The sequence below is a fragment of the Homalodisca vitripennis genome, chromosome 7, assembly GCF_021130785.1.
Source record: "Homalodisca vitripennis isolate AUS2020 chromosome 7, UT_GWSS_2.1, whole genome shotgun sequence".
NCBI classification, from domain to species: domain Eukaryota; kingdom Metazoa; phylum Arthropoda; class Insecta; order Hemiptera; family Cicadellidae; genus Homalodisca; species Homalodisca vitripennis.
The window spans coordinates 35,858,974-35,877,081 of NC_060213.1; positions in this window are offsets into that span (position 1 = coordinate 35,858,974).

Here is an 18,108-nt window from a genome sequence, read left to right on the forward strand (position 1 = left end):
CTAAAGAGGCTACAAAATAAAGTTTTAAACTTTGCTGTTTATAAATAATGCTTAAAAGATAACATGAGTGAATGGTCTGTTTGAAATATACCAAATCTTTAGTTTTCGTAGGAAAAACTTTGTTGAATATATAATTTTTTTAAAATTATATTTTATTGAAATTGAGAGTACGTAATACATAATGAAAAACACGATACTACATGAAGTTTATAGACAAGTGAAAAATAATTTATATAATTTTTATATTGAACCGTATAATTTTAAATATACGAGGCTACCAAATTTAACCAACTCGTTTAGGCCAACGCATGGACCCCGCCGGCTTATCCATAGATGGTGAAACCACTAAGACCTGGTCTCACTTTCCGTATGCTAAGTTATGTCTGTTTTTGGTCTGTGCGTATGACTGCAAAACTTTCTCAATATAATCACTTTTGACCTCTCTTCGGAAAATAAAAATAGTTATTTTCTTTTTTTTGTAATACAATTACCTTAATATAAAAATAAATGTACCTCAAAAAGTTAATGGACTTTAATAATTTATTTATTGATTTAATAAATCATTTTGAAAATGTTTTAAAAACCAAGTGTAATATTAGTAAATGCAGTTCGAGATACCTTTTAGAAAACACCCAGTATATGGTTGTGTGGGTCTGTCAAAAAGGGTCTAGTTATGCCTAATGCAATCTATTTTCGGACCAGGATATTTCCATTGCTGTATTTGAGTTCAATTTGTTCATACAATTAATAAGTATATTCGTATTTGAGACTGAGACATCGAAAGCGGTCAAAATAATGTACTCCGGGTTTAAGGAGAAAATATCTGTGAAGTGTTTGCAATATTTTAGTTGTCATTATGATAAGCTTTGTGTTAAGACGTTTTGTTGTTTTTCGAAGTGCTGTCTGAGAAATAATGGATCGCTGAATTAGTATAAACATTCCACTTCACAATGTCAAGGAAGCCTACTACTCTTGAGTATCTAGACTCTAGCACAGAAATGACACTAATTTACATTTACTTTGTATAAAAATATTATCATTAAAATAGTGGTTAATTTAATTACACATATGTTTGTGCTATCATAAAATAACGTTTAACACGACAGTTGATATCATTTAAAGGAATCTTTCAATTGATATTTTAAAATTTAAGAGACTAATATAAGATTCCTGCTGCTTTAGAGATCAGTGGAAAGAGGCACAGAGGGGTTTTTTAAATAAGAATTAGCCTATAGTCATCCCAGGGACTATGTCCTTGTAAAGTCCAGTACAATTGTTTGAACAGCTTATAAGTGAATACAAAACAAACAAAAAAAAAGAAATGCATTTCCACATTTATAATATTATTAGGATAATGATACGCGTGAATTATTACATATAAGTAGTAGTTACACACATTCAGGAAAAAGTTAGTTTCCATGTGATATTCAATTCAATGTGAACAATGGCATAAGATATATGTAACGAGACAGACATTTATACCTTATACTTTTGTAATTAAAATTTTTTGTTAAGTTTTCTCTCTTTTCCATTCCTTTTACTAGGCAGGAATGTGTTAGAACTAATAGGCATCTACAGTGTAGGTGAGGTTTAAGAATTACTCTCTAAACATAAAACATTGAAGTATTATATTTAAATAGGGAATACACAATCTATCACAGATATAATTGACATCAGACAAATAAAATAGTTGACAAAGAATAAAAATCAGCGATATTAAATATTACCCGTCCTTTATATACTTTCCTAATCCCAGTAGAAAGAAACAACGATACTCCCGAGAATCGTTGATAAGGATCGTCTTTACCTTACGTAAGAAGCACGAGAAGGACACAAACTTGGGACTTCCCACTAGACTGCTCGGTTCATCTAATAAGGCTCGGCCCGGTCGGGGGGGGGCTGGGTTCGGTTAAGGCTTAAAAGGGGATCGGCCTCTCTTTTTTGTAAAAAAATATAAATTTCCTTACATCGTTTTTTGTCCCCTAATAAATTTAGTTACTTACATTTTTCAATTTGAAATAACTTATTATTAAACATCATAATCCATTTTAGTTTTTGTGTGTTAATTTTCATGTAATAGTGTTGCGTTTTTGTTTCATAAATGATGTTCCCTGTATTAAAATATAACTTATGCAAAATTTCAAGTATAAATGTCAGCTTTCTTTTGAGATTAACAATGACAGAAACAATGTATTATTTCAGCCCTCTATTGATAGACCTTGCTGACGCTCAGGAAATAATAAAGTGAAAATACTGAGTATTCGTCCACAATACTCCATTAACAGCTCGAATAAGTATAGGGATTAAAGTATTTTAGATAATAATAAATATATATATATATATATATATATATATATATATATATATATATATATATATATATATATATTTAATCATATATACGAGTAGCTCAAAGTATGGGGTAAAAACAACTCATATCGATGGAACGGTTTTCTACCTACTCCAATTATATGTCTTTGCAGAGTATGTGATGCGAGAGGCACGGCAGCGTCTTGGGAACACTTAAAAGTGAATGTGAGGGAGAAAATGTCTCCAGCACCTTCCAGATTCAACCTCATTAGTGATTTCATCGAAGGTACATTCTCCAAAAAAAAAAAAAAAAATTATTGTAAAAAATCGGAAAATAACCCCGCAATTCAATAAAAACGACAACTAAACATAACATTGTCGTTACATATCATTGTGACGAAAAGTAATATATTTCTATAAATATTTTTTAGATACTGACATATACGGTTTACTACTATTAAGCATTTACCTGAATCACCCATAGCCTTCAGAAAAGATTTCATTATTGTAACTGGGCTTCAGTTTTGTACCAAAGAATATTAATATTTTTCTAATTATTTCAAACTCGTTTAACTGATTTCACACATTTAATTGAATAAAAAAGATAATTGAATTAATTTATGTCATAAACGCAGACAATCTTAGATATAAAAATAATCTCAGAAGATCATATTATGGGTGAGTATTCCACTTTTTCCTTCACATACGGTTTTAATCTAAAAGTATATTTATCAGCTAAGAAGCAATTTACATTTATTTGTAAAATAAACAACTATGAAAATAACATGATTGTTTAAACTAGTCGTTAAATTCATTAATTGCAGTTAAGAAATAATGATCTAAAAATGTATTGTTTCGTATTTCTTATGTACATTTAATTTACGTTTTATATATACATATACTTCTAAGAACCTAATATATGATTTATACATTATTTTACAAACTACATAATAATTTTGTTGTAATTTTTTATTTATTTTAAGATAAAGCCGATGAAATTTACGTCTTTTTTGCCATCCTTTTGGGCCACTGGCTCTTGAAGGGAATCTTATCAAACAGAATATGGGAGAGAACCCATTCAGTACAAGATTAATTATGATAATAAAAATTGATACAGTCACAGAGAGGATTAGAACTTGCACTATTTCTAGGGCAGATCGACATTATAGACTACTCTCATTGTATTATTTTTAATATAGAAACCATATGTAATATTTTTCCAGCACTACGATAACCGTAGCTGAGAAGTTACTTAATAAAACAGGGAGACAATAAAAACTTTCCCCATCAACAAGACACCAGGGAAGTGAGGCGAGGAGATATGTCGGCATCTCAATCTCCCCAGCTTTCCTTATCCAGAATTATTCACAAATAGATCTCATCAAGTTGTAAGCGTGTATGATACGTTTAATGAAACAGATTAAATTATGCTTTTTTAAATGGAAGCGCAGGGTTTAAACAAAATTCAGTAAATCATCCGATCCTTAATTTCAAGTTTAACAAACAAGCTAAAGTTGCAACGAGCCTGTTAGAACTGTAAGTAGAATTTTAAAACAAAGTGCAAATTGTATGGTATATAAAATTATCAAAGTTATATAAGTATCTATATTAATAAACAGAAAGAAGACAAATAGATTGATAAGAATTATTAATATGACCCATTTTCTATGCAACACGTTATGATATAATGAAAAAAATCTGCAGTAACACATGAACTAATTTATACGAGAGTGGATCCTATTGAAGTTGGTATCCATAGATTTCTCTGTTATAACGCTTATGATGTACTTTTTTATCCCCATGATAAAACGGAAGTAATTATGTTTGAAGTTTATATTTTAGCTTAGATTCAATGGACGATAAAGATTTATATAATGCTTTTTGCATGACAGTAACATCCAAGCAAACAAGTAAATAATATTCACGATTGCGATTCCTGTAGATAAGAACATGTATGTTTCCACGCAAGCCACTTGTCTCGCTGTCTTGTTTCTTTGGTGTTGTTTCTTAGACAGTAAAAATATCTAAAACACTGATACTATACCATGTCTACACTTACCGTCAAATCTCTCTTAGCTACATCATCTTTATCCTCCAGGTTAAATCGAAGATATTAATTTTAAACATCTAATATTTTTATATTATGGATTAGGATATTGGAATGTATTGCTATTACTTTAATGTGGAGTGATATGCTGTTTAAAATTATTGAGGAGAAAATTTCGTGCAAAGACGGGGGTTATTGCTTTCCTAATTAAAAAATAGATATTAGTAAAAAAAAAATAAATTGAGAATAAATTTAATTTTATTGGAAAGCATATGTTTATTTTCATGAGAGTATTAATAATTACATTGCGATTTATTAAGTGAATGTAGGATATATATTTGCTTATGTGTTACTTCAAATATAATGAAACATCAATTTTATGGTCCATATACATTTTTTCAACTTTTGGCCCAAAAATTTTGACACTCATATAATGTACAATTATGTTTAAACCCATATTTGTGATTAGAAGATTAAAATAAACTTCAGTCTCTTCACTCACGGTTTAAAAAGTGATTAGAGTGAGAGAAAAGCTATCTTTACTTTGGCATATTAATACCGAATATTAGATTTATTCTTTATTGCAATCCAAGAAATAACTCAAGAGTGTGTTATCAACCGTACACATTTTACTCGAGTTCTTAAATAGTATTCAGTAATGTTATTAAAATATTTCTAATACCCTTAGTTTTGTATAATAATTTGTTTACGCTTATAGTTATAGTATTATACGTCAACTCCTTCAATAATACGTTCTGTATTAACTGATCATTTAAAGTAATGCGTTGTTTAATTCAATTACAGCTACTAAAGAGTGAACGTAGTACTAATATTCCTAATTTAGATTTAGGAGACATAAATCAGTTTATGTATTCCAATAGATTTAACTGGAGTTCTCTGATTTTATGGATCGCAGGTGGTGTAGTATTCCAAAATGGTGTCAACATCATCTTCTATATTAATCTCCCGGACCGGGAATCCTACTTGCCCCCTAAACATCTCTGATGTTTACTAATCGCCCCGTTTAAAAAAAAGGAAAGCTCCTATCGATATTGTTTACCCTGATCTCACGTACCTATTTTGTCGTACTAGGAAAATATTGTTTTTTAATTTTAATAAAATTATGTTTATGGGAATGAGTTTTCTTAAATAAATTTTATTTCACTATTATCATAATATAATATTCTATTTGAAATCATGATTACCAATAATAAATATTCTCTTAAATACTCAGTCAAACCCTATGGAGTAAAAAGCACCACGATAAAAATCAGTTTTCCTCATATAGAAGTTAGTTATCGTGTATAATTTCAAGTGTACAAGTCAGTTAACTTTCAAGGAAAGGTAAGAAATGAATTTGCACAGTCCTAACATTTATAGGCTTGGGTCTGACAGTAACTAAATAGTTTATTTATATTAAAAAGCCAAATCCTATGGAGGGAAAAGCAACACGATAAAAATCAGTTTTCTTCATATAGAAATTAATTTTGGGTATAATTTCAAGGGAACAAGTCAAATACAAAGTTAAATACTCAGTCAAACCTAAGTCAAAATATTTTTTTTTTAATTTTAATAAAATGATGTTTATGGGAATGAGTTTTCTTTAATAATTTTTATTTCACTATTATCATATTATAATATTCTATTTGAAATCATGATTACCAATAATAAATATTCTCTTAAATACTCAGTAATATCCTATGGAGTGAAAAGCACCACGATATAAATCAGTTTTCTTCATATAGAAATTAACTTTCGTGTATAATTTCAAGTGTACAACTCAGTTAATTTTCAAAGAAACTTCAGAAGTTAAGTTTTACAGTAATAAAATTTATAGGATTCGGTCAGTCAATAACTAAATGGTTTATTTATATTAAAACGTCAAATATAGAATGTCTACATTATTCATTCAATCTCATAGTGAACTGTAGGACACTCGTTGTCCAATACTTGTTTTAGCATTTTTTGTACTGTCCTTATTAAATCGCTTTGAAAATGTAAGGAAATCCATAGGTTATGTTTTAACAGTTGTATGTTAATCTTATAGAACACTGTAAATAAATATACTTTATAATCTTGTGGCCAAGTTAAAGGAAAAATCGGACACATGCTAGAAATCTGCATATCACCGTGTTTAATGCACTAAAATTTAAACGCTTTTATGTTTAATTAATTTAATGCATTGCAAATGTTCAATACTTTAAAATATATTCAGAAATGAGGGATGACTTAAAACAAGATAATAACGAGCAAGATGTATAATTGAAAAGTTAATGAGTCATTATTACTGTATACGAACCTCATTGACAAATATTTAATGAAACGTTTTAAATGTTAAAATCTTCATGCAATAGTTATAATAAGACTCCTTGATAAATTTAAAAATTTTAACACAAATTCAACAAAATTTAAATATAAATATAAATACTATCAATAGCGTTGATGTAATAATTAAAAAATATTAATTAACTGTAAATAAACTTTGAACTAAATTTGCTGCAGTATTTTCCAAACATTGTTTGGTTTTCTCTATAACCCAATATTGTGTTGTATATACCGAATGGAATAAAATTACTTAAAGTATCAACGTATCATAAAATACTGACTGATAGACTTAAATGAGGTCTATTCGAATCCCATGAATAAATTTGCACATGATAGTTCACGAGATTGCTTTTTAGAATAATAATTTACAAACTGTCATTGTTTGAGATGCTATAGTATTAGAAATCACAAATTATTTTTCATTTATTTATTTTTAAATAAACCGTTGTATAGAGGTAACTAGGTCTCGGATAATCAAGGAAATTTTTTTATAAATATTCTCTAACACTAATATATTAAGGTTAGATAATTAATTTTGGTCTAATGGGTAACAATGTTAACAAAGAGGAACGACAGAAAAAATAAATATGTAAGCAATTAACACTCACAATACACAAAGAAGGGATTCTAAATGTAACTTATTCACACATGTTCCCAATATCTCATAATATAAGCGACTCTCAAGATCTAGAAAAATTGTGTGTTCGGTTTAAGAAGTATTACTGTTTGTAACTGAATTGACAGTTTATCTGTATAGTTGATTTATTGATACTCTTTAGTGCAGTGTTATAAATAAATTTATTATTATTTAACACTTATATAATTTTATGTAAGAAGATTAAGATTTTATTGACACAAATCATTCTGATGATAATGTAAGTTTTATTTTTACTACAGGATAAATAAAAAGATCTTTAGATACTGCAATTTGTGTTAATATAAACGTTGTGATATGTAAGATTGCGAGTGCCGATGGCCGAGCGGTCTAAGATGTTGGAATTTGAGTCTGAGTTAGAGATAGCGAAGGTTCGAATCCTGTCTGTAACCTTTGCACTTTTTATCAGTACCATCGACCCTGTACTTTATCGGCTCTCCGGTTTATTCTGTTTGATAAGATCCTCGCACAGGCCAATGGCCTATGAGGACGGGCAGAATAAGGAACAAAAGGGGATGGGCTTCTCCTTAAAAAATAAAAAAATTGTGATGTAAAATGTTTTCCTTGTTCCAGAGCATGATCTGTCATGAGGATGATTGAAGTATATAACTTTTTGTGAAGTCTAACAAACATTTATGCTACACAAATATCGGTATGAAACATTAAAAAAATGATCGATATAAACTGATAAAATTTTTCTCTTCTATAATGTTCCGTTTCATATCTTTTTTGAAGAGTGGCATATTAAAACTATTAACATTTCAAGATTTAAAACCGATTGCAAATGTTGAACAGATGACGTGTATGAAAAGTAACCCCATGAAAATTATACATTAATATATTAAAAAGGAAATAAATTGCTGTCGATGTACATGTATTTGTCTACCGACCAATTTAGGACGATGAAATATGTTGATATTCAGTTTTAGCGTTTCTTAAAGGAGTATTTTTAGATGAAGAAAGATCTTGCAGAAACTTCACATCCACCGGGGCATTGCAGATTTATGTGGACGTCTGATCAATAGATCAGTTACTATCCCGAGTTTCTTCGACTTCATGTCTCTTTATTATTCCTTATACCTTATATTTTGGGTTTCCTGGACTAAATATGAAGTATTTCCCACGATAATTTAGTTGAATTATAAGATGGTATAAGATAATGAATCAATTAAATTCTAATTTTAACATTAAGACATTTCACTTAACGATCATCAGTTTCAAACTGAAATGTGCAAAAACTAATTTTTAAACAAACTATTAAAACAAGTTATATTAGAATAAGATTATTTAAGAAGCACTACATTCTAGGAAACAGACTCTTATGTAAAAAGTGATCATTTTCTTTTTTATATAAAAAATGTTTGTTTATGAAACAAATTTTATAAATTTCATATATAAATCTAATATCTAATTAAGGCTAAATATTTGTTCGACTTGATTCAGCTATTTACAAACCTCCATTTCTACCCTCCACCTGTCTGTTTGTATGTAGGACTATCCGCACGACATCTAGAAAACAAACTGACCTTTTATTTATTATTTCACCATTTTATGTTTATTATATAACTGAATTAATAACACAGTAAGCCTAAGGAGGAGTAGAACTTGTGTAAAGTACCATTTTCACAATTCTCCTTTGATTAAGTTAAAATACATTTAAGTTTACACATTTTCTTTTTGTATGTTAACATTCATTTATTTTCACCTAGAATACAGAAACATCTATAAATATTTACGTAAAGTTTATATCCATTTTATAGTGTATGACACTCAATTAAACACTTCATTATGTACGTCTTAATAATAATATATATGTATCATATTTAGGTTATTTAAACATGTATGTGAAAGAAACGGCTAAATACAAAATAATTTAATCGTAAAAAGTGAGGGCTCTGTGGTGTAATGGTAGGTCGTTCACTCGGCAAGTGAGACATCCGGGTTCGAGTCCCGGCGGAGCAAGTACTTTTTAATCGGCAGCTTATCCATTATGAAAATGTTAAATTTCAGTTAAGCAGAGGTGTCTAATAATATTAAAAAATAATTAACTAGCACACCTAAAATCAGTGTAACCTAATATTCAAAGAAACATCAGGCAATGAAAATAAAATAAACCCTGAGATTAAACAAACACATACTCAAGAGCTCATGATAGCTACCCTCACCACCCCAATAAAAAAACGTCAATGTTGTACCTTTTTGTTTCAAATTAATCGCCGTGTTGACACTGCAATTTTCTATAAAGATTATTATTTGATTTTTTATTTTCTATAGTGTGTGCGATTTATTTGACATTTTTATATATGACAACGCGAAATAAGATCGCCTTTATTTGTTTTTGACATCGTTTTGTTTGAGAACTAAGAAATGTAGTCTGCATGGATAAACTTGCTTAATATAGTGATGTCTGCATAACGTGTGTTGAATATAAGCGGTACCAGCTCTGCAAAATTACATCATACAAATGTCTCTAAATAGTTTTTATAATGTCTTGCTTTACTTGTATGGTCCTATAGTTGAAGAAATTTCTCGTAAAGGTGCGAATGAATTATTATTCTGTCAAGTACTTCATTTTATGTGAAATTTCTATACTTCTGTATTATTCGTTTATGATTAAGCATCAACGTAATAAGTTTACACCAAATCTTAAGATTTTATATAAATAACTGTTCCGAATCAGAACAACTACAACAAGTAAAAAATGGAAGAAAACCTTTATTAACATAATAATATTTATGTATTTTTATATATTTAATAGCAGGCAATTACATTTACTTAACTAGTTCATGACTTTATTCATAAATGTTTAATATTTAATTTATCATACATCATAATATTTGAAATTATTCTTAAATTTGCATAACAAAAAAGTTATAAAAACTTCTGTCATAAAATGAGAAAGAACATAACTCAAAGTATTTACCATTTAAACCTATAAGTTTTTCCAGATTAATTCAGTACTGCAACATATTTGTAATGTAAAAGTGAAATAATATTTTACTTTTAATTTAGTGAGCGGTAAAATTAGGCACATGACTACAAGTAAGCCCTAAATCAATGATCAATATTTTACTGTGCTGAATATAACTTGCTGATTTTGTACAACTTAGACAAACGTCAAATTAAAATGGAAAACGAAAAAAGAACAAGTGAAAGTAACATGTCCCGTGCTAAATTCAAGGTGAAAATCAGAGAACTCCTACTTAAGCTGAGTTTTGACATAACACAAATAACTATAATACTGTTGGCCATCTTTATGCTTGTTTACTCCTCTAAATATTTAACCTACATTACAAAAAAATACTGAGGGATATACTGAAATAGTGGATAGCTTTTTGGATGGTTTGGGTACTAAGAGAAGACATTGGTAACAAAGTCCTTTTCAAGGAAAGGGATGTTTTACTTAGACGCCATGAGGGAGTATACGATCTTTCTTACCTTCCTTCGTACACTTGTCTCTGTAGACTCGATATGTTTATTTTGCTTACAGCGCTTTGCAGGGTAAAAAGTACCTTATCCAAATACTTAAATTCTTTTTAAACTTTATTATTTTACAAACCTAGAACGTATTTTATTTCTTTAAACTAAATATTTTTAACAACAGAACAAATATTTGAAATCGTTTAGTCACATAGAATTTTTCTTTATAAATAAAACCCTTTCACACTACTCATACGCACTACTCAGTTATTTCTTTACATGTAACAGCTTGTAAGTATATTTTTAAATAAGTTATTTTTAACTTTTACTTGACATCAAAGATGAAACTATTATTTTACCAATAATAAAAATATTAATTCATTTTTCGAATCTTATGAGCCAAAGTAGATTATATAAAACCCAAGACGTATTTTTTCCAGTGAGTTCTAAATTCCTTGAGTATAACCAGAATATACAAATAGTTTGTTTTATGTATCTCAGAGACCTGCAAACGAATTATAGTGGATACAATAGATTCCTCCAACCTCGCTATTAGCAGGAATATAGCAATATGGAAATTTTTACTTTATAGTATTTTTTTGCAAACAACAAAGAACCAGTAAATATACAAAACCGATATAAATCTAATAGTGTCGGTTTACAACGCTAAAACGGGTTATGAATTTATTTTCCCATTCATATAATATACACAACAATATAACAACTGTCATTACAATTCCTCAGTCATTTGCGATTACTAGCTTTTCCAAATGGGTATGATTGTTGAGAGGAACATGGCAAGCATATTTGGATTTCTATTCTGGCCTCCGCATGTGTCTGAATACAAAATAACATGTTTCAGCTGTTCAGGAATATTGTTTAGGTGTTTAGCCTCACACGACCCTATCTGAATTGAGCTTCTTCCTCCATCTACTTCGCTCCACACATAGCAGTAAGCTTGGTTGTCTTTGCTGTCATGGATTGTCAAATTGAAGGTCCATAATTGACGTTTATAAAATACCACTGAAGACTGAAGATGAGGGGTTGGGAGACATTGTTGATGGTCAAAGGTTAATGTAGTAGATTTGTCATCATTCATGGTTTTCTTTTTGTCATTCTCTTTAGATGTGTAAGCTCTGTCTGCTAACTCATGATGTTTTGCTAATGCATCCTCAACCAGGGTTTTCTCACCACCCTCAGTGCACTGCATCTGCATAGCAAGTTTGTCACAAGTGTGACATGTATCTTTTTTAGGAGATTTTATCGATAAATTCATTTGATGGAACAATTTTTCATATACTGTCCGACTTACTGGAGGATTGGATGTACATTTTTGTTTATACTCCCTATATAAAGATGATAAAGTGTAATGAGAAGGCAGATACCGCTTCTGAGAATGTCTTCGAGAGTAATGACTCTCGTGAGACGGTACTGACAAAATGTGGTCTCGAGCACTCTTAATTACTTCATCAGCTAAAGCATTTGTTGGTTTATTTTTTCCTCTGCCATCGTTTGCAAATACACCAGCAATGGATTTTTGTGACTTGGAACATACTACTTCCAGAAACTTAGCACTTAAATCAAAAACTCTCATAAAGCATTTTTTACAAATTTGACAAAGCTCACCTGAGATACGTAAATGATACTCATGTGTAACAGATCTATTCTTTTGTTTCTGTGTATCAACTACTTTTTGTTTTGAACGTACCTTCTCATGGGTTGTGATAAGACAAGCAATGTAGAAAGTTCTTTTAGAATATCCCCCTATATTCCAAAACTCATGGAATAACTTTCTAGTGTCTTCTTCCACAAAGTGCTGTTCACATTTACGTTTACAATCCTCCAAAGGTCTCCATTTTTTCCCTTTAATGTTTTTACTACTTTCTGTTTCATATTCCTTTCCTGAATTTCTACTTAACTTTCTCATTTCCCTAAGCTTCCTACATCTACCTTTTAAACTAACCCTTTCTTTTCTCTTTTTAAAAGGTATATCAACACCTACTTGATTTTCCTGTAACATTTCAGCTTCCACCACCAAGCCGTTGGCATCATCACCTGCATTCTTTGGTTTGGAGCTTGTTGGTACTTTTCTCTTTCTGGTATTCTTAAAAACAGGAACATCTTCATCGGACTCTGAAGAACTGTAGTTTTCTGGTAAATAAGGCGGATCTTCATCCGAGTCCAACCACGTATCTGGATCCATGTCTTCGAGGAAATCTGAAAAAAAAACAAAACTGATAACGATGTACTGAAACATTTTCTTGTAGAAGTTATAATAAATACTGTTCATAATATTTATTACAACAAAATATCATGCTACTTTTTCAATGATAATAACATTAATGTATTAATGTAATTTTAGGGATAACATTAGATTGGTAATCTAATCAACTCAAGCAGCAGTTTAAAATGCATTTGAAGTGAAAACTGGAAGCTCACTAAACACAATAGCCTATTCATTCATTGTAAATATCATAACCTAAAAACTAAAATCCGTATATAACACTATAATAACAACATAAATATTAACTTACCTGTAGATTGTGATGGTCCTGCTTCAATTACATCTTTTTCACTTTGTTTACACAATGAAATTAATGTGTGAGTTCTATTTTTAAACATATTTGATTTCTATTTTAAGTAGTGTTTAAAACTTAATAACTTTAGTGTCAACAATCAGAGAAATATAAAATGGTGGGAAAGTATGGAGTAAATTTTTCAGCTGTTAACTATCAGATGAGTGCTTTTTTCAACATGTGTTTTTCTAACTTATCCCATTTTACACAAACATTGAATTTGATAGTGTCGCCTTTTGTGTTCGGGTAAAACGGGATAAGTTGACATATCCCATTCTTCCCAAACAGTAATTCTTCCACAGTGAAGTAACTCATTTTTCACAAGTAAATAGAACCTCCTAATATTCTCTTAGAACTTATCCCATTATACCCAAACACAGCTGGGAATCTCATGAACACGATACTATACTTAACTCATTTTGCACAAAAAATGAACTTATCCCCTTTTTCCCGAACACCACAGAATTAATAATATACTTGTTTTTATTATAAATATGTTACAATCTATCCAATTAGTCCAAAAATTAAATTAAATCTTAGTGAAATTTCATTCTTTGTCATATTTATTTAAAACCATCAAAATTCATGCAGAAAACATTCATAGTAGTTACAATTTAAAAACAACAGACTACATTACCATTAAATCAAATTCAATATCCAATGTTCAATCAACGCTTTAATATATTACGTAACTAGTTATTCTCAAAAGAATTTGACACATAAGGAAAAAAAGGTTTATTGTAAATCATTGATGTATTATAAAGCGTTATAATGTACTGTATAACTGAGATTGATAAGAAAAATATGAAAAGGCACGTAATATTATTCCTGAACTAACATGAAACATTTCATCGTTGACCTAACTTATGCTTGTATTCTCTAGTAAATTTATATGCTACCCTTCACACATACTCCATGAGGTCTGCTAAGGATATTGGAAGCCCCAAGCCATCTCGTACAACTTCATTAGGTTGGTAAACCTGAAACTTCTAAACGAAACAACCAATCATCAGGAATACTGGCATGATTAGCTGAATTCATTTTACACCAGAGTTAGTTTTAGATCAAATGCACGTGCCAAGTATTAAAGATTATATATTTTTATACTGAGGGTTGTTTATTTTTGTTGGTTTGTTATATTGTAACTATAAAATGAGTATTTTTAACAAAGTAAATGTTTATTTCTTGTTAATGTTTTGGAGTGAAATTAAATATTAAATAAAACAATGAATTCTACTCTTAAAAATCTATGAAACTAAACAATTTTAAATATTTATTGCTCAACGGATGGAAATGGCAGCATTTCGTATACGAGGGTAACAACGCGTTGGCAGAGGTGGCCTCGGCACAGCAGATAAACGGGTATGGGGCGGATGATAGACTGGGGGTGGATCAGGCTGCTTTTAGTTGCGAGTTTTTTCAACTGGCTGCAATGGTTTTCAATATAAAGGGCAAATTATGTAAAAAAGAATTATTAATTATTATTTAATAATTATTCATCTGTTGAATTAATGGTTTTTTTATATAATATTAATCTTTGATATTTATTACAACTTTTTATATTGGATATTCTCATTATTAAAGCATATTAATATGTATATAGAGAATTCACGTTAAAAGTTATTGTTACGTAGTGTTATTGTTATTATAATTGTTATTGTTAGTATAATTTAACGACACTTATATGTAAAGACTGCGATCATACGTAACTCACGTATTATACTGGCGTATTTCCGTTTGTAATAGATTTATACATTATAACTTTCACCACATAATTTAGTGTACAAAGTCATATATTAAATAAATATTTTATCGCCGGAATAATTGAAACTTACATGAACACAAGACAGATATAAATACAATTTTCCAGCATTTTCTAAAAAATGTAAACCTTAAATTTATATATTTATACATTTAGTTAAACATTTCCTAATTATGATACACGTCATAAAACTGGAAAAGCTTGAGATTTAATTGAGATAGCTGGAAAGTATGGATGGGAATGTCATGCTAAAAATATTATATATATTTTGTATGTATCTTTACAAAAAAATGTATATTGATATGAATAAATACATTTAATGTCATTAACATAAGGACGGTTTGTTATTACAAAAAAATATATACGCATAAATGTACTGATTGCTACATTGTAACAAATAATTGTAATATGAACAAGACTATTTGAATTGTTATTAATAGTTTTATATATATATATATATATATATATATATATATATATATATATATATATATATATATATATATATTAATAAGCGCTAAGCAAACATTTTGAAGCAGACAAATCCACTGGGAGTGCGGGGTCGGAATATAGGTTCACCCTGTTCTAGAAGAGAAGCAGTGAAGTAATGATAACCATTCATAATATCCGGTAAGTGAGTTATCACTGTTTCTCTAATATTCCATCATAGTGTGTAGATTTGGATCTCCATTTTATGAGTGAATGAACTTCTTTATACGTGTATAATTGAAATTCAATTAATATTTAAAGCCGTTTATAAACGTACACATTTTTATTCTAATCGCATTACATGAGTTATTAAAATAAATTCGGTAGATAAAAAGTCAGTTAAAGAATAATTTAATAAAAAGTGAGTTTTTTTGGTGCAGTGGTAAAGACAAGCTTGCATGTAAACTAAGGGTTAGAGTCAGTCCACCTAGGAAAGACATTTTTGTCTATGTATCTTTATTTTTATCAGCCACTATAGAAGATAAAAGGATATTAATTTGTTTTTTTTTTTTAATCTTCAAACAGTTTATGTACTGATTTTTATATATTTTTTATGTAAGCATTTTTTTATTTAGATACAAATGAAACAAATTTTTCTTGTCCTTTAATGAGAAATGAATAAAACTGAATTCAACGGCATTCCAATATATGCTCACAGAATATTTTAAGGACAATGATATAAATAAGTATCAGTGTATATATAATGTATAAAATAAAACTTGAGTTAATGGAATGATGTAGACGTAAAGTGTTGAGTTTAGCTAAGTGAATCCTTATTGAAAAATGAAATACTTTACAAATTTTTGTGATTAACATTGAGTCATACATCGTTAAAAAGTGACACTCTATGAAGCTGTTCTCATAACTATCTGTCTAATATTACATTTTTATATTCAGCCGTCTTCATTTGGGCTCTTTTACATAATGAAATGAATGTACCGATTACAGCCGGACCTCGTTTGTCAGTATATTACTAGGAACGGCTCATCTACAGATGTATTTATCGATTGAAACCGCTCTGACCTCGCTTGACTTGCCGCTCGCCTATGCCACTTTCTTTTAAACTTCATATTTTTTGCCTGTGGGTATAGCTGAAAAATTTCTTACTTTAAACATCATTTCAGGACTTTTTTCATTTTTGCCTTTTTAGGCAAGTTATTGTAAATAAAAAGTATACACGCCTGTTAAATGTATTTCAATGATGTATTGGCTACTAGCTAGAGTTATTATTAATTCATTGTCCGGTTATGTGCACCCTTGAATAAAAGATTTCTGTTAATTCAAAAACTTATCATTTATAAAATAATATGAAATTGCTATTAACATCTTGTGAAGTTAGAGTTATTATATATGGAAAGTTTTAATCATAGTTTATTGGATATATCAGAAAGTAAACTTAATTACATATTATAAATATAAAGCAAAAACAATACTTTTACTAATGTTTGATATATAAGCAATTACATATGAAAGTCTAAGAATACCGATGTATAAGTTAAATATATTATTTTAAGTTCAGAAATTTTCCTGTCATGATGTAACCATAGTTACCTAAAGTAAAGGAAAGTTTTAAGTTTCATTCAGGTTTAAAAATGGAATAAATATATACAACCAAATATATGGAAACCCACAAAACCGTTTACAGATAACTCACTCAAATTTTACCAACACCAATTTTATTTAATGTATTCAAATTAATATTTTAATTTACTTAGTTTAATCTCTTGCATTTCATTAATTTCTTTTCAATATTTTTATAATAATACTTCGTACTGGTCTGAGAATATCAGAACACTTTTCAATCAGTATTAAAATATAGCTGTTTTTGCAGTGCAATCACAAATTTAAATAACAATGGAAATAGGAGGTTATTTATAAATACTACATTTATTATTGAAACACATTTTCATAATAAAATGTTAAGAACGAAAGCAACAACGATTTGCACGTAAAATGAGGAGGAAATTAAATTGTAGGTTTAAAAAGCATTTATAAAATAGTGTTCGAACACTTTACATCCAACTATAGTTACATGTTTAACATATGTTTTAATATTTGTGCATGTTATGCCCTTGACGGAGAGGAAGTTTGTCACTACAAAAGTTTTCCAAACTCAAAAACATTTTTTCTTTAAATTGTAACATAGACCATTAAAAATTCTAGAGTACTAATCACAGTCTCAAATTATCCGTCAGGATCGACTAATTGTAAAAAAAAAATATTTGTTCTATTGCTTAAGAATATTACGAAGTATAAACATAAAAGCGCTGCCTGTGTTTATAAATTTATAGTCATATATATTAATTAAAACTACAGATTGGTTAAACACATGCCAGAATGGATAAGTTCCCTGGATATTTGACGGGGAAAAGCTATATTCGTTGTACTTTAGTAATCACGAATATAATGTGTATCAGTTTTCTTTTTCTCCGAACCAAGCAATAAGCAGTAATGAGATATAGCCTAGTTCCTAAATACATAAAGTTTATCTAAAAAAACTTGAAATGTTTTAAGAGCTACCGTT